An 18,727-nucleotide genomic window follows, 5' to 3' on the forward strand; every position below is an offset into this window, starting at 1 on the left:
ACTTTTTACAGCTCATGTATACTGTAGTACCGGCAGTGACCACACCTGTATATAACACTGAGTAGTAATCTGTACAGATCAGTTCCACTGTGAGCCATGCTGAGTAAACACCTGTTGTACCGTTCTCCTGCAGTCTGTGTCTTATTATACACAGACACAACAAAGCTCACTTCACAGGTTAGCAATCCCTGGCATTATTTCAGATCATGTGTTTGTGCTTCAATTCGTCTCTCACAGTCTTGCTGTGCCTGGAAATCAAGACCGTTTTGCCTTACTTGTTTTTCCAGATCAAAGCTCCTCAGAAACAGAAACTGTTTCCAGTGGCAGGTGGGTCGGTAAGCAAATCCAGGATTTTCTGAGGTGGTCTACTTTAACTCTTCAGAGTTCATTGAATGGGGGAGTAGGATTCCCCTATGACCTCACTATATCTTGCCAACTTGGAGAGGGTGCAGAGGAGATTTACCAGAATGATACTAGGGATGAGAGACTTCAGTTATGTGGGGAGCCTAGAGAAGCTGGAATTGTTCTCCTTAGTGCAAAGGAAGTTAAGGCGAGATTTAATAGCGATATTCATAATTATGAAAGGTTTTGATATCAATGATTTGGATGAGGGGACCAAATGTAATATATCCAAGTTTGCTGCAAAGCTAGGTGGGAATGTAAGTTGTGAGGAGGAAGAAAAGAGGCTTCAAGGGGATATAGACAGGCTAATTGAGTGGGCAAGAACATGGTAAGTGGAATATAATGTGGCGAAATGTGAAGTTATCCACTTTGGTAGGAAAAATAGAAAAGCAGAGTATTTTTTAAATGGTGAGAGTTTGATGTTAAGAGGGACCTGGGTGTCCTTGTACATGAATCACTGAAAGTTAATATGCAGGTACAGCAAGCAATTAAGAAAGCAAATGGTATGTTGGCTTTTATTACAAGAGGATTTGAGTGTAAGAGTAAAGACGTCTTACTGCAATTATATAGGGTCTTGGTGAGCCCACACCTGGAGTATTGTGTACAGCTTTGGTCTCCTTACCTAAGGAAGGATATACTTGCCATTGAGGGAGTGCAACGAAGGTTCACCAGACTGGTTCCTGGGATGGGGGGATTGTCCTATGAGGAGAGATTGAGTAGGCTAGGCCTATATTCTCTGGCGTTTAGAAGAATGAGAGGTGATCTCATTGAAACATACAAAATTCTTACAGGGCTTGGTGTGGAGATGCCGGAGTTGGACTGGGGTGGACAAATGTAAGAAGTCACACAACACCAGGTTATAGTCCAACAGTTTTATTTGAAATCACAAGCTTTCAGAGCACTGCTGCTTTGTCAGGTGAAGTGGAGAGATGCATAAAGACACAGCTTATATAGTCAGAGAATAATGCCAGATGATTACAGGTAATCTTTCTAACTGCCATTTATCACACCTCGGCAGAGAGATAATCACAGCGATCAAAGGTGTGAATGGTGTCCAAACAGGTTAGTCAGGAAAACATTACATCAAAGAACAATGAGGTGGGGTCACAAGGGGTCAAATGTTGCAGATGCTGGGGTCTGTATGAAAAACAAAAAACAGGCAAAAAAACATTTTTTTTGCTGGAAATTACAGCAGGTCCGGCCGCATCTGTGTAGAGAGAACAAGCCAACGACGACTCAAGTCTGGATGACCCTACGTCAGGTGGGGTTACATGTAGCGTGACATGAACCCAAGATCGCGGTTAAGGCCGTCCTCATTAGTGCGGAACTTGGCTATTAGTTTCTGCTCGATGATTTTGCGTTGTCGTGTGTCTCGAAGGCCGCCTTGGAGAATGCTTACCCGAAGATCGGAGGCTGAATGTCCTTGACTGCTGAAGTGTTCCCCGACTGGGAGGGAACACTCCTGCCTGGTGATTGTTGCGCGGTGTCCGTTCATCCGTTGTCGCAGTGTCTGCATGGTCTCACCGATGTACCATACTCCGGAGCATCCTTTCCTGCAATGTATGAGGTAGACAACGTTGGCCGAGGCACATGAGTATGTACCATGTATCTGGTGGGTGGTGTCCTCACGTGTGATGATGGTATCTGTGTTGATGATCTGGCATGTCTTGCAGAGGTTGCCGTGGCAGGGTTGTGTGGTGTCGTGGTCGCTGTTCTCCTGAAAGCTGGGTAATTTGCTGTGAACGATGGTCTGTTTGAGGTTAGGCGGCTGTTTGAAGGTGAGTAGTGGAGGCGTGGGGATGGCCTTAGCGAGGTGTTCATCGTCATCGATGACATGTTGAAGGCTGCAAAGAACATGGCATAGTTTCTCCGCTCCGGGGAAGTACTGGATGACGAAGAGTAGTCTGTTGGTTGTGTCCCATGTTTGTCTTCTGAGGAGGTCTATGCGAGTTTTTGTTGTGGCCCGTTGGAACTGTCGATTGATAAGTTGAGTGTCATATCCCGTTCTTATGAGGGCGTCTTTCAGCGTCTGTAGGTGTCCATCACGTTCCTCCTCATCTGAGCAGATCCTGTGTATTCGCAGGGCTTGTCCATAGGGGATGGCTTCTTTAATGTGATTAGGGTGGAAGCTGGAGAAGTGGAGCATCCTGAGGTTGTCCGTGGGCTTGCGGTAGAGTGAAGTGCTGAGGTGTCCGTCTTTGATGGAGATTCGTGTGTCCAAGAATGAAACCGATTCTGAGGAGTAGTCCATGGTGAGTTTGATGGTGGGATGGAACTTGTTGATGTTATCATGTAGTCTTTTCAGTGATTCTTCGCCGTGGGTCCATAGGAAGAAAATGTCGTCGATGTATCTGGTGTATAGCGTTGGTTGGAGGTCCTGTGCAGCGAAGAAGTCTTGCTCGAACTTGTGCATGAAGATGTTGGCATATTGGGGTGCGAATTTGGTCCCCATGGCTGTTCCGTGTGTTTGGGTGAGTACTGAGGCTGTCGCAGCGATGCCGTCATCATGGGGGATACTGGTGTAGAGTGCCGAGACGTCCATCGTGGTGAGGAGTGTTCCTGGTTCAACTCGATTACAGGGCTTGGCAGGGTAGATGCAGGGAGGATGTTTCCCCTGGCTGGGAAGTCTAGAACCAGGAGTCACAGTCTCAGAATAAGGGGTCGGCCATTTAGGACTGAGATGAGGTGAAATTTCTTCACTGAGAGGGTGGTGAATCTCTGGAATTCTCTACCCCAAAGGGCTGTGGAGGCTCAGTCGTTGAGTATATTCAAGACAGAGATCGATAGATTTTTGGATATTAAGGGAATCAAGGGGTATGGCGATGGTGCAGGAAAGTGGAGTTGAGGTAGAAGATCAGCCATGATCTTATTGAATGGTGGAGCAGGCTCGAGGGGCCAAATGGCCTACTCCTTCTCCTATTTCTTATGTTCTTATAGAGTAAATAAGGGGAAACTGTTTCCAGTGGCAGGAGGGTCAGTAACCAGAGGACACAGATTTAAGTTAATTGACAAAAGAACCAGAGGGGAGATGAGGAGAATTTATTTTTAATGCAGCGAGTTGTTATGATCTGGAATGCACTGCCTGAAAAGGTGGTATAAGCAGTTTCAGTAGTAACTTTCAAAAGGTAATTGGATATATACTTGAAAAGGAAACATTTGCAAGGCTGTGGAGAAAGAGTGTGGCTGTGGGACTAATTGGATAGCACTTTGAAAGACCTGGCACAGACACGATGGGCTGAATGGGCTCCTTCTGTGCATGATTCTATGAAAGATTGTCTTTTTCTGCAGCAAGAGGAAGCCAAAAGCTTAACCTCTGTCCCTTCCCCAGCTCACTGTGCTTGGTTTTTGGTTTGGCTCACTGTGAGAGGCAGGACACCTACATTGCCTGTTTGAGCACAGTGTATTGATTTGTATGTGGGTTCAATGACGACACAATCATGAAAGAGAATGTCTTTTTATCTAAAGCTTGTTCAACAAGTTAACCGCATTACAGGAGACACCATCTTAGGGATCCATCTAAAATGAAACTAAAACTAAACTGCTTGTCTCTGTCACATGCCCTCTGCTGGTAAGGCATAAATAATCAATCAGGCAAATATGCTGGTAAGGCATAAATAATCAAACAGGCAAATACCATCACTATTTGCTGATATCATTACATCTCCCTTTCTTAAAACAAAAGTATTTTACTTTTATCTAACAACATGTTTTCTTTGTATTACTCTGCATTTTAACTGTAACACTTAATGAACTTACATTATCATTATCATTATCAAGGTTTTTTAACCTTGTTTTGTGTGTTCACATGAAATATGTAAATACCTAGAACTTGAAGAAAGAATAAGATAACATTACTTCCTTCTATAACAAGAGTCCTTAAACTTGCTCAATGAGTCTCTCAGGAGGCTTCACGTGTCTTGAGGATTTTCTGATTAATTGTCCTTGAATCTGAGTTGTTGCCTCAGATGATGTGTTCTCAGCTGTGTGATCAGGTTGTTCAACAGTACCAGTCTTTTAACCTGCTGTGGCTGGTCCCATGAGAACATCCCTACGATTTCTTCACAGAACCGCACCCTCATCTGTCTGAATGGTGTATGATCTTGGTTGGACTTCACTCAGGACAGTTCCCTTCTGAGTCCATATGTTTGTTTTGTCTTTGAACCTTACTTGGTCACCAGTGTGGAGTTCAGGTATGTTTTGTGTTCCTCTGTCATAGTAGTACTTTTGCTTTTCTTTCTGTTGTTCTTTGAACTTCCTCACTTTCTCCCCCTCTTTTGTTTTCAGGAGGTTCCCCGGGATGGGTAGGTTTGACCTTAGCCGACGTCCCATAAGGAGTTGGGCTGGTGACATACCACACTCGAGCGGCGTTGTGCGGTATACAAGCATGCACTGGTAGAAGTCCGTTCCACTGTCTTTTGCCTTGTACATCAGTCTTTTCACTGTCTGGACCGATTTTTCCACTAGTCCATTGGACTGTGGAAAGTGAGGACTTGACCTTGTGTGGACAAAGTCCCAGTCTTTGGCAAAGTGTCGGAAACTTGCATTGTAAAACTGGGGTCCGTTGTCTGTGAAGACCTCGCTTGCCACGCCATGTCTGCAGAATATGGCTTTCATACATGTTATCACAGCATCTGCAGTGGTGGTGTGCAGTCTACAAACCTCTGGATACAGGGAGTAATAGTCTGTGACTACAAGATAGTCCTTCCCTTGACATACGAATAGGTCAGCGCCTACCTTCTGGTAAGGTCTGCCTGGCGCTGGGTGTGGCTTTAGTGGTTCTACCGGATTGCTTGCTCGATATTTCAGGCATATTGTGCAGTTTGACACCTCATTTGTCACATCTTGGTTGATTCGTGGCCAGTACATCACCTCTCGTGCTCTTTTCTTACACTTTTCAATTCCCAGATGTCCTCCATGGATCCTTTTTAGCATCTCTTTTCTCAGACTCTTTGGGATAACTATTTTACTTCCTTTGTAGATGATGTCTTCGACCACTGATAGTTCCGCCCTGCAGTTCCAGTACTCTGCCATGTCAGGTGAGCAGTCTTGCTTCATGTTGGGCCATCCATCCAAGATGCTTTTCCTCAGTCGTCTCATTGTTTCATCTTTGTTTGTCTCAGTCTTTATGAGCTCCATTTTTGCATCTGCTATGGGCAGTGCACTTGTGATCATGTCCACGTAGGCGTTCACTTTTTCATCCATTTTGGTGTTTGCGAGCTCACCTGGGTCAACAGCTCTGGACAACGTGTCTGCTGTATACATCAGCTTACCTGGTGTGTACGCAACATTCAGTGTATAGCGTTGCAGCCTGATCATCATTCTTTGTATTCTAAGCGGACAGCTATTTAGTGACTTTTGGAACAATGCAATCAAGGGCTTATGGTCAGTCTCTACACTGATTGCTTGTCCTGCCACAAACTGGTGAAATTTTTCACAGGCGTATGTGATGCTGAGCAGCTCCTTTTCTATTTGAGCATATCGCGTCTCCGCATCTGTCATTGAGCGCGATGCATGTGCAATAGGTTGCCAGTAGTCATATTTTTGCAGAGGAACGGCAACGAGCCCACTCTGTGATGCATCTGATGATATCTTGATGGGTCTCGCTGGGTCATAAAACCTCAGAACTGGTTCCTCTGTGAGCAGTTTCTTTAGATTGCTCCATGACTTCTCATGCTCATGATTCCATTCCCATTCTATGTTCTTTTCAGTTAGTCGTCTCAGTGGCGCCATCTTTTCTGAGAGGTTGGATATGAATTTACCCATGTAGTTGATCATTCCATTAAACCTCTGCACGTCCTTTTTGCATTGTGGCTTTGGCATATTCTCAATGGCAGACACCTTTCTGGGATCTGGTCTGATGCCCTCACTGCTAAGGATATCTCCCACGAATGTCAGTTCTGTCACCCCGAGCTGGCATTTCTCTCTATTCAGCTTCAGGTTTGTTTTCCTTGTTGCTTCCAGCACTTTTTTCAGTCTCTCATCATGCTCAGTTCTCGTGGTTCCCCATACTATGATGTCATCCATTGATGTATCAACTCCCTCCAGGTCCTCATAGATCATATGGATAGTTTTGTGATACACTTCAGGAGCTGAGGCAATGCCAAATGGTAACCTTAGGAATCTGTATCTGCCAAATGGACTGTTGAATGTGCACAGTCTTGAACTTGCCTCGTCCAGTTTCATCTGCCAAAATCCTGATGATGCATCTAACTTGCTGAAATACTTTGCATTTGCAAACTGTGACATGATTTCCTCACGTGTAGGAAGCTTGAAGTGCTCTCTCTTTATTGCTCTGTTTAGATCTCTTGGATCCAGGCAAATTCTGAGCTTTCCATTCTTTTTGTCCACAACGACGAGGGAACTCGCCCACTCAGTTGGCTCATCTATCTTCTGAATCACGTTCAGGCTTTCCATCCTGTCCAACTCTGCCTTCAGTTGCTTTTGAAGAGCAAACGGAACTTTTCTGCATGGATGTATGACCGTTGGCATACTTTTATCTACTCTGATCGTGTGTTCTCCTGGAAGGCAGCCTAGACCCTGAAATAGGTCGTTGTACTCTTTCATGAGTTCATCATAGACTGTCTCTCCTTCGCTTTCCACAACGAGGACTCTCTTTACCAGGTTCAGTCTCTCACAGGCTATTAAACCTAGTATGGCTTGCACATCCTTTGGCACCACGATTAATGCTAGCATGTGCTCTCTGTCCGTGTCTGTTACTTTGACAATGCATCTTCCTTTCACTGGTATATTAGTACCTGAGTATCCTGTCACTTTCACTTTTATTCCATGTATCTTTGGTCTGGGTCTAATTTTCTTAAAATCAGTCTCTGATATCACATTAACTTGTGCTCTAGTATCCAATTTAAATGGAATGTGTATGTCATTCACTTTTAGTGTCAACATCCAGTCTCTTTTTTCTTTTTTGTTTTCAGACACAACATCCATATTGAACTCCTCTTTCTCGCTTTCATCTACTGCATGGACCTTGCTTTGTTGCGCTTGGTTCTTGCAGCAACGGGCATAATGGTTGTTTTTGTTGCAACTATTGCATGTTTTACTATACGCTGGACACTTTTTTGGTGGATGCTGCGTACCGCATCGACTACATGACTTTCGATTGCCCCTTTCATTTTTGTTCGCTGGCCATGCCTCTTTTTTCACATTAGCGCTCTTTTTGTTAAACGGTTTGTGTCCGTTCTTTCTCACTGCATCCACGTTGCAGCTACTGTCACTGAACAGCTCCTTTGCCTGCGACTTCACAGTCTCTGTAGCTCTACACAGTGCTATGGCTTTTCCCAGGTCTAGATTTTGCTCTCTTAGCAGTCTTTCCCTTAGACCATTATCTGGAATACCACACACCAGTCTGTCTTTTATCAGCGAGTCTGTCAGTACCCCAAATTCACACGTTTTGCTTTGGTTTCTCAGTTCAGTCACATACTGATCAATAGTCTCTCCCATTTTCTGTACACATGTGAAAAATCTGTGCCTCTCAAATGTCACGTTACGTTTAGGTATGCAGTAGGCCTCAAACTGTTCCATTATTTTATCCAGCTTCATTTTGTCTCCATCAGCAGCGAATGTGAAGTTATTATACACCTCCAGCGCTTCATCACCCACGACATGTAAGAACACTGACGATTTCATTTTATCACTTTTCTCGTCAGCTCCGATTGCCGCTAAATACAACTCCAAACGTTGTTTGAACCTCCTCCAATTTTCAGCCACATTACCTGTCAACTGAAGCTTCGCCGGTGGGTGTAAACCTTCCATCTTTCACTTTGTTAGCTATTCTCCAAAGGTACGTAACGATGTTCTCTTTTGGCTTGCTAATATGTGGAGAGCTGATTTAACTTCAGATTTTTGCTCTTCATCTCTTTCAATCACTTCTGACACCAAGTATTGATTTGTATGTGGGTTCAATGATGACACAATCATGAAAGAGAATGTCTTTTTATCTAAAGCTTGTTCAACAAGTTAACAGCATTACAGGAGACACCATCTTAGGGATCCATCTAAAATGAAACTAAAACGAAACTGCTTGTCTCTGTCACACACCCTCTGCTGGTAAGGCATAAATAATCAATCAGGCAAATATGCTGGTAAGGCATAAATAATCAAACAGGCAAATACCATCACTATTTGCTGATATCATTACACACAGCAGGGATTTTTAGCTAATGAATAGAAGCCATTCTAAGGTATGGATATTTCTAGGAGGTAGTAGATGATGTCCATTATCTCAAACTAATGCGAGAGATGCAATGTTAAGATAGTTGGTATCTCAGCAAATCATATCACATTATGCTGAATCGTTAGTGAAAATTGAGAAAAGTAAATCTTAGAACCACAGAGGTTTACAGTACACTCAACCCATAGTGTCTGTTGGCTCTTTGCTAGAGCAATCCAAACTAATCTCCCTGCCCTGCTCGCTCCCCATAGTCCTCTATCTTCCCCTGGTTCAAATGTTTATCTGCTTTCTCTTCAAAGGTGTAATGTTTTCTGTCTCAACCGTGACAAAGTATTCCATGCTCCAACAACCCTCTGTATAAAGAATTTTCTCGAACCTCTCTCCTCATTCTCAATATCAAGTTTAAATTAATGACCCTCACCACTAACTTCACAACCAGGGGAAACAAGTTTTCCTTCTTCAGCCGATCAAAACCCTTCATGATTTTCAGAGCCTCTACTAAATCTCCTCTTAGACTTTGCTTCCCCCCTTGGAAATAGTCCCAGTGTTTCAAGTCTCTCCTTATGACTGTTTTTTCATCCCCAGTGCCATCCTGGTCAATCTAGTCTGTGCACTTTCTATGACTTTTGTAGTGTATGTAACTTTAAGAGAGAACTACTTTTACAGCTCCTGTATACTGTAGTACCGGCAGTGACCACCCCTGTATATAAGCCTTGAGCCAGTCTTGAGGCTACCCTACTCCAGTAAACACCTGTTGGTTGTTAAGTGATAGCCTCCGTGTAGTTATTGGAAAACATCATACTCTAAGAATCACGGATCCAACAGTGGCAACGAGGTCGATTCGAATCTACCTGCAACTCTGCATTTCCCTTCAAGGATTCGCTCCGGGAGGGCGGTGGAAGAAAGTCGAGGCCAGAAGCACGGGCGTCGACCACGAGCAACCGCCCAGTCATCCGGCAGAGAGTGAACATCGCAGGGGAAGCTGTTGAGAGCCGGGCTTGGTTCCACAGCCATGACGATCCAGCAACAGACTGGCAACAGGTACAGCGCAGACCCTTCCCGGACAGCAGCGGCTGGAGCCGACCGACGGCAGAGAAAAAAGCCGAGCAGCGTCGACGGGGTAAGAGAGAGGGTGAAGCGCACAGGGCGCAGCCGGGGGTTGAAAACCGAGCGGCGTCGAGGAAAAACAAAAACAGAGAGAGAGAGGGTAAAGCAGCAGCCGAGTTCAGGACAGAGCGGCGGAAACGGGAAAGGCGCACAGGAGAATGCGCAGAGCACAGCCAGGGCTCAAGGGCTGAACAGCGTCCACGGGGAGAAGAAGGGAGAGCGCGGGAGATGCCATTTTTAGAAGAAGCCGCAGCGGAGAAGAAGGGCGAGCGCGGGAAGAAAGGAAAGCGCGGGAGACGCCATTTTGTGCCAGCGGAGAAGAAGGGAGAGCGCGGGAGATGCCATTTTTGACAGTAAATCACACCCAGGGATGCCGAAGAGTGGCAGTATCTCTGCGTTCGACAATGAAGTCGAAGATTCGGTGGCATATGTGGAACACATTGAGGTGTACTGCAGGGCGGATGAAGTGCCAGATGCTAGGAAAGCACTGGTTTTGTTAAATTCCATGGGTGCAAAAACTTATGGCTTACTGCGAAACCTAATAACCCCAGAGAAGCCCGTGGATAAGAATTTCGGAAGCATAGTAGAAATCCTACAGGACCACTTAAACCCCACACCGCTGCTAATAGCAGAAAGATTTAAGTTCCACAAACGGAACCAGCATAAAGACGAAAGTAATGCTGAGTACTTAACGGAACTGCGCAAGCTATCGAAACACTGCCAGTTTGGAGTGGGACTAGCAGATACGTTAAGGGACAAGTTTGTGTGTGGGCTGCAAAGTGAAGGAACCCAGAAACGGCTTCTATCAGAAAAGGATCTTACGCTGGACAAGGCTTTCAGCATGGCAGAATCACACGAAGCAGCCACAAGGGGCGCTGCAGAGATACAACGGAGAGCGCAAGAATATGGCACCAATGAAATGTCATATGGAGCAGGGAAGTGTTATCGCTGCGGCAGAACAACACACGACCAGAAGGATTGTTGGTTCAAGGACCAAGTGTGCAGACAGTGTGGAAAAGCAGGACACATAGCAAGAGTCTGCAGGTCAGGGAAGAAAACCAACAGCAAGAAATCTCCACAGGAGAAGTACAAAAAGGTACATAAGGTGATGGACAGTAGTTCAGATGAACAGAAAAGTGAGACAGACTCCAGAAGCAAGGAGCTGGGTTGTCTGAAACTACATAAGGTAACCAAAATGGAGGATCACCAGACTATCTGGGTCACACTCAAGATAGACGGAGTCCAAGTGAAAATGGAATTGGACACAGGTTCAGCCCTAACAGTCATAAACCAAAGGGACTACAAGCGGCTATGTTGTGTCCATGTGTTGATAGAGACACTGAAGACAGGAGTTGGTTTCACAGGTGTTTACTAAACAAAGTCTGGAGGGGAACTAACTGATACAACACAATATACAGGCTTAGATAGCCCGAGTGGCCATTACCGGCATTACAGTACACATGGGGCTCTTAAAGGCACATACACTACAATTCCTCCCCTTTTAGCCAACCAGTACATAATATTTTAAGTAATTATTAATTACATGTTACAAGAAAAATAATCTACACATTGCTGCAGTTAATTAATTATAAGTCAGTCTCTCTGGAGGCTTCCTGACTCGGTCCGGATAACGCCTCGGTGGTGTCATAGTTTCTGGTGGTGTAGTAGGTTCTTTTGGCAAGGCTGATTCGGCTTGAATGCCAGTGTCGGGTTCATCGGGTTCCAGTATCACCGGATCGGAGGTAGATATGGGTATCTCTACTTCATCGTTAGGCGTATAGAGTTGTGGTGTAGGTTGTCCCTTTTCGGATGACTCTATGATTTGGTCAGCATGGCGCCTTATTATGCTTTCTCCGATGTCCACGGTATAAATCAGCGGTCCTAGTCATGTGCAGATAGTTCCAGGCTGCCATTTCTCGGTACGGTAGTCCCGGGCCAAAACTTGTTGACCTATCTGGAAGGTTCTAGTTGGCCTTTCATTCATGCCTTGAAATTGTCGGTTCTCCACGTCCCTTCTGATGTTGGGCTTGATCAAATCCAGCCGGCATCTTAGGCTTCTATTGAAGAACATCATGGCGGGAGTTTGGTTTGTAACCATATGTGTTGCATTCCTGTATGCGAACAAGAAGTTATCCACCTTGTGCTGAAGTTTTATGTCTTCATTACCCATGGCCTTGATGGCCTTCTTGAAGGTCTGGACAAACCTTTCAGCCAATCCATTGGTAGCGGGATGGTATGGGGCGGACGTGTAATGCTTAACCCCATTGTTTTTTAAGAACTTCCTGAATTCTTCGGACACAAATTGCGGTCCATTATCAGAACAGATCTGTTCCGGCAGCCCATTCCTGGCAAATATGGTCCTTAATACTGTGATGGTTTTTTCCGTGGTGGTGGAGGACATCTTTATTACCTCCGGCCACTTGGAGTGTGCATCAACCGCGATTAAGAACATTGAGTCCATAAATGGACCAGCAAAGTCGATGTGTACCCTTTGCCAGGGAGATGAGGGCCACTCCCATGGATGTAGAGGGGTTTGGGGTGGAGCATTTTGGACCTTCTGGCATCCTAGGCAGCTCTTGGTCATTTCTTTGATGTCTCCATCGATACCTGGCCACCATACAAACGCCCTAGCTAGGTTCTTCATTTTCACTCCACCCAGATGCCCCTCGTGAAGCTCCTTTAGAACTTTATCCTGGAGTTTGGGTGGAATCACCACTCTGGATCCACACATCAAGGTTCCTCGGCACACTGACAGCTGTTCTCTTCTTTGCGAGAATGCTGGCAACAGTGGTTCGCCATGTGCTGGCCATCCCTTCGCTGTTAAATCGTAGACTCGTGAGAGAGTTGGGTCATTTCTAGTTTCCCTTTCAATGGCAGAATTTGTTACTGGTAGACATTCGACTATGGTAGAGTGGAAAATCTCCACTGGGTCTACGGTAGGTGCTTCTTCTATCGTTGGCAACGGTAGGCGCGATAACCCGTCAGCATTCCCATGCTGTTTTGATCCTTTGTATTCTATGTTGTATTGGTGTGCCCCTAGAAAAAGGGACCACCTCTGTAGCCTTTGCGCTGTCATAATGGGAACACCCTTTTTAGGGTTGAATATGGAGATGAGGGGTTGATGGTCAGTCAACAAGGTAAATTTTTGTCCATGTAGGTAATGGTTGAATTTCTTCACACCCCATACCAGGCTGAGTGCTTCCCTGTCGATTTGGGCATAGTTACGCTCAGCTGAGTTCAATGAGCATGACGCAAAAGCTATCGGCCGTTCCGAGCCATCAGGGAATTTATGCGATAATACTGCTCCTACGCCGTAAGGGGATGCATCGCACGCCAGTTTGATTGGCAGTGATGGGTTGTAATGAGCCAAAACTTCTTTGGACGTGATTAAGTCTTTGCATTTATGGAAGGCACGTTTACAGTCTTCGCTCCATTTCCAAATTACTCCTGTTTGTAGCAGTTCATTAAGAGGGTGTAGAAGAGTTGATAAGTTCGGTAAAAATTTATGATAGTAATTTATTAATCCCAGGAACAACCTTAATTGTGAAACATTTTCAGGTGCTGGGGCTTTTATGACCGCTTCAATTTTTTCAGGTGACTTATGCAACCCTTCTTTATTAATTATGTGGCCACAATATGATATTTGATTCTGGAAAAATTCGCACTTGGGGCGATTTGCTCGTAGGCCCCGTTCTCTCAGCCTAGTGAGCACCTGCTCCAAATTGGCAAGGTGCTTGTTGTCGTTTTCTCCTGTTACAAGGATGTCATCTAGGTAGCATTGAGTCCCTGGAATCCCTTGGAGGACTTGCTCCATAGCTCTTTGCCAGATAGCTGGAGCGGATGCTACTCCGAAAACCAGCCGATTGTACTGGTACAAGCCTTTGTGTGTATTTATCGTGAGATACTTTTTAGAGGCCTCTTCAACCTCCATCTGTAGATATGCCTGTGCCAAGTCAATTTTGGTGAAACGTTTCCCTCCGGATAGTGAGGCGAAAATATCTTCTATCCTCGGAAGAGGATACTGTACCGTGTGAAGGACCGGGTTTACAGTCACCTTGAAGTCTCCACAGATGCGAATTTTTCTCTGTTCTTCAGATTTATCATTATTCAACGTTTTCTTCATGACCGGGACGATGGGTGTTGCCCACTCGCTCCAATCTATTTTGGATAATACGCTTGCCTTTTCCAAATTCTCCAGCTCTGCTTCGATTGCTGGACGAATTGCGTATGGCACCGGTCTTGCCTTAAAAAACTTGGGAATTGCCGCATCTTCCACTTTTATTGAGGCAGTGGTGCCTTTCAAGGTTCCTAGTTTCTCTTGAAACACTTCCTTGGCGTTGGCCAAGATGTCTTTTAATCATTCAGGTATGACGTCATCATCATTTTTTTCCTTACTGGTCACCGTCAGTGCCTGAATGGAGTGCCAGTCTAAACGTATTTTCCTGATCCATTCATGTCCCAACAGCGGTGGACCACCATCTTGTAGAACGTATAAATACAACTTCTGTATTTCCTTGCCATTGTATACAACAGGCACCCTTATTTTTCCTTTGGGGTATACTTTTTGCCCCGTATATGTTTTCAAGATAATGGATGTGTCTTTTAAAGGTATATGCGGAAATAGCCGCTCGTAATCCCGTCGGTTTATGACGGTCAGAGCTGATCCTGTATCTAGCTCCATTTTAACTGGGGACCCTGCTATTGTGAGGGTAACCCAAATGGTCTGGTAATCTTCTTTGGCAATTACATTATGTAACTTGAGAGAGCTTAGTCTCTTGTTTCCGGAGTCGCTATCGCTCTTCTGGTCTTCGGAGCTACTGTCCGTCATCATTTGTACCTTTCTGTGCTTTCCCTTATTGATTTTTTTTCTGTTAGTGGATTTTTTGTTTCCAGATCGGCATACACGTGTAATGTGTCCCATCTTTCCGCATTGCCTGCATGCTTTGTCCTTGAACCAGCAGTCCCTCTGGTCATGGGTGGAGCTGCCGCAGCGATAACATCTCTCGAAACCCCGTGTCATTTCATGGGTGCCGAAGTCCTGTGGCTTTTGCTGTATCTCTGCAGCTCCTCTTGCACTGAAAGCCTTGTCCAGTGTCAAATCTTTCTCAGAAAGTAGCCTTTTTTGTGTTCCTTTACTTAGGAGACTGCAGACGAATTTGTCTCGTAGAGAATCTGCCAGTCCTGCCCCAAATTGGCAGTGTAGGGTATCAACAATCTCCTTAAAATTCTTGTCCATCAGTTCGGCTGGAGTGATTAAGTTTCGTAACAGCTTGTATGTCTTTGCGCCCATTAGATTTAGAAGTACTGAAGGTTTTTTTCATCTTCTATTCCATTTGCGGTGCAATATACTTCCACTCTTTCCACATATGTGTTCCAATCCTCTATCTTGTTATCAAAAGCATCAATATTGCCAGATTTAGGCATCCTAGAAAAAGAATGGTGCTTCCCGCGCTTCCCCGCCGCTGCTGCCGATGACAACGCTGTTTCCCGCGGTTTCCATTCTTTTTATTTATTTATTTACATTTGGAGACTCGTTCCCGCCGGACTCTCTCTCTAGGTCTGAACGCCGACCTGCTTGCAGCGCCGGCCGTCTCCCGAGTGCTCCCTCCCCGTCTGTTACTGCTTGCCTCCACTTTCGCTGCTTGGCCTAGCTGCAGAGCCAGCCGCTGGAGCCCCAGCCCGATGCCCAGGAAGGATTATTGCAGTACCTGCCACCAGCTTGGCTAGCTGGTGAAACCACAGCTTTTTCTTTTTCTTGATTTCTTTTCAACTTTGGACGCCAGAGGAATCGATGTCCTTGAGGTGCTGCCGAATTGCAGGTCAGTTCGTTTCCAATTCGTTGCCACTGTTGTGTCCGTGTGTTGATAGAGACACTGAAGACAGGAGTTGGTTTCACAGGTGTTTATTAAACAAAGTCTGGAGGGGAACTAACTGATACAACACAATATACAGGCTTATATAGCCCGAGTGGCCATTACCGGCATTACAGTACACATGGGGCTCTTAAAGGCACATACACTACAGGCTATTTTCACATATACCCTTGAAAGCTACAGAGATTGTCTTGAAGACGTACACGGGGCAAAAAGTCTACCCCAAAGGAAAAATAAGGGTGAAAGTGATATACAAAGGCCAGGAAATACCTAAAATGGACCTATATCTATTGCCAGATGGAGGACCACCACTACTAGGACGTGAATGGATCCGGAAGATACAATTAGATTGGCATTCCATACAGGCACTGAAGGTTGAGGCCAAAAAGGATGACGACGTCACGCCTGGACGACTGTCAAAAATGCTAACTGACGCAAAAGAAGTGTTCCAGGAGGGACTCGGAACACTAAAAGGCATAACAGCAAAGATTAAAATAGAGGAAAATGCAAGCCCAAAGTTTCTTAAGGCCAGACCAGTGCCTTATGCGATCCAACCAGCCATCGAAGCAGAGCTGGAAGGGTTGGAACGTTCAGGAGCACTGTCCAAAGTAGACTGGAGTGAGTGGGCTACACCCATCGTTCCTGTAATGAAGAGGTCGTTGAGTAATACGCCTGGGGAACCAAAGAAGGTCCGCATCTGTGGGGATTTTAAGGTGACAGTGAACCCAGTCCTTCACACGGTACAATATCCGCTTCCACGGATTGAGGATATTTTCGCCTCGCTATCTGGAGGTAAACGCTTCACCAAAATTGATCTAGCCCAGGCGTACTTGCAAATGGAGGTAGAAGAAGCCTCGAAACAATACCTCACGATCAACACTCATAAAGGTCTCTACCAATACAACCGGCTGGTGTTCGGGGTAGCATCGGCTCCGGCTATTTGGCAAAGGACGATGGATCAAGTCCTGCAAGGGATTCCAGGGACCCAGTGTTATTTGGACGACATCCTGGTCACGGGCGAAAATGACAGTGATCACCTCGCCAACCTGGAGAAGGTGCTCACTAGATTAAAGGAATATGGGCTACGAGCTAATCGCCACAACTGCGAGTTTTTCCAGAAGCAGATCTCGTATTGTGGCCACGTTATTGAGGAAGAGGGGTTACATTAGTCCCCTGAAAAGATTGAGGCAGTAGTCAAGGTTCCAGCACCGGAAAATGTGTCACAACTGAGGTCGTTCCTCGGGCTGGTGAACTACTACCATAAGTTCTTACCAAATTTGTCTACAGTATTACACCCACTGAACACCCTACTGCAAATGGGGGTACCATGGAAGTGGAATGACGAACGTAAATGAGCTTTCCAGAAGTGCAAAGAATTGATCACATCAAAAGAGGTGTTGGCCCATTTCAACCCAGCACTACCAATTCGTTTGGCATGTGATGCATCACCCTATGGTATTGGAGTGGTGCTGTCGCACAAATTCCCACAAGGGTTGGAGAGGCCAGTAGCCTTTTCGTCTCGGTCACTAACCTCAGCCGAGCGCAACTACGCCCAGATTGACAGGGAGGCCCTCAGCCTAGTATGGGGAGTAAAAAAATTCAACCACTATCTGCATGGGCAGAAGTCCACCTTGCTGACTGACCACCAACCACTTGTCTCCATCTTTAATCCAAAGAAGGGCGTTCCGGTGATGACTGCACAATGGTTACAAAGATGGTCCCTTTTTTTAGGGGTGAACCAATATGAAATAGAATATAAAGGCACGAAACAGCATGGAAACGCTGATGGGCTATCACGCCTGCCACTGCCTACTGTGGAGGAAGCACCAGCAGTGGACCCTATCGAGATATCTTATTCGTCAATAATTGAACGATTGCTAGTAACTAACGCGGATATAGAGAAGGAGACCCGCAATGATCTGATTGACGGTGAGGGGATGGCCAACACATGGCAACTCACTGTTGCCAGCATTCTCATCCAGAAGAGAACAGCTGTCAGTATGCCAGGGGACAGTGATGTGTGGATCCCGGGTGGTAATTCCACCCAAGTTAAGGGAGAGAGTGCTAAATGAGCTTCACGAAGGCCATCTGGGAGGGGTGAAAATGAAAAGCCTTGCTAGGGCTTATGTGTGGTGGCCGGGGATCGATCAACAAATCGAGGACCTAACCAAGAGCTGCTCAGGATGCCAGAAGGTCCAAAATGCAACATCACATGCCCCTCTACACCCATGGGAGTGGCCCTCCTCTCCATGGCAATGGGTGCATATTGACTTTGCTGGTCCATTCATGGACTCAATGTTCTTAATAGCAGTGGATGCTCACCCGAAATGGCCTGAGGTGATAAAAATGTCCTCAACCACTACAGAGAAAACAATTACAGTCCTACGGACCATATTTGCCAGGAACAGCTTGCCAGAGCAGATTTGCTCTGATAATGGACCACAGTTTGTGTCCGAAGAGTTTCAGAAATTTATGAGAAGAAATGGGGTAAGGCATTACACATCCGCCCCATATCATCCAGCCACAAATGGATTGGCTGAGAGGTTCGTACAAACCTTTAAAAAGGCAATAAAGGCCATGTGCGATGATGAAATTCCACTACAGCATAAGGTGGACAATTTCCTGTTAGCCTACAGAAATGCGACACATGCAGTTACCAACCAGACCCCGGCCATGATGTTCTTTAACCGAAGGTTGAGATCTCGTCTGGATTTGCTCAGACCAAATGTGCGAAGAAATGTTGAGGATAAACAATTCCAGCACATCAATGAGAAGCCGACAAGGAGCTTCAATGTAGGACAACCAGTCTTGGCCCGTGACTACCAAACAGAGAAATGGCAACCAGGAACGATATGCACACGGCAGGGGCCATTAATGTACACAGTGGATGTCGGGGAGAACATTGTGAGACGCCATGTCGATCAGATCTTAGCGTCACAGGAACGAGTCAACCCCATGTCTCGCGTACCTGGGGATGAACCCGACATACCAGTAGCATCTACCTCAGAAACAGTAGCAGTGGAAACTGATGAACTAACCGACGAAAGGGGGCCAGAATCGCCTCCGCACCAAGAACAAGAACCTCAGGAAAGGCGCTATCCAGAAAGGATCAGGAAGCCGCCCCAAAGACTGAATCTATAAATGGACTATTTCTGTT

The sequence above is a fragment of the Somniosus microcephalus genome, chromosome 3 (assembly GCF_052327205.1).
Source record: "Somniosus microcephalus isolate GS21.2 chromosome 3, FLI_Smic_1.0, whole genome shotgun sequence".
Taxonomy (NCBI): domain Eukaryota; kingdom Metazoa; phylum Chordata; class Chondrichthyes; order Squaliformes; family Somniosidae; genus Somniosus; species Somniosus microcephalus.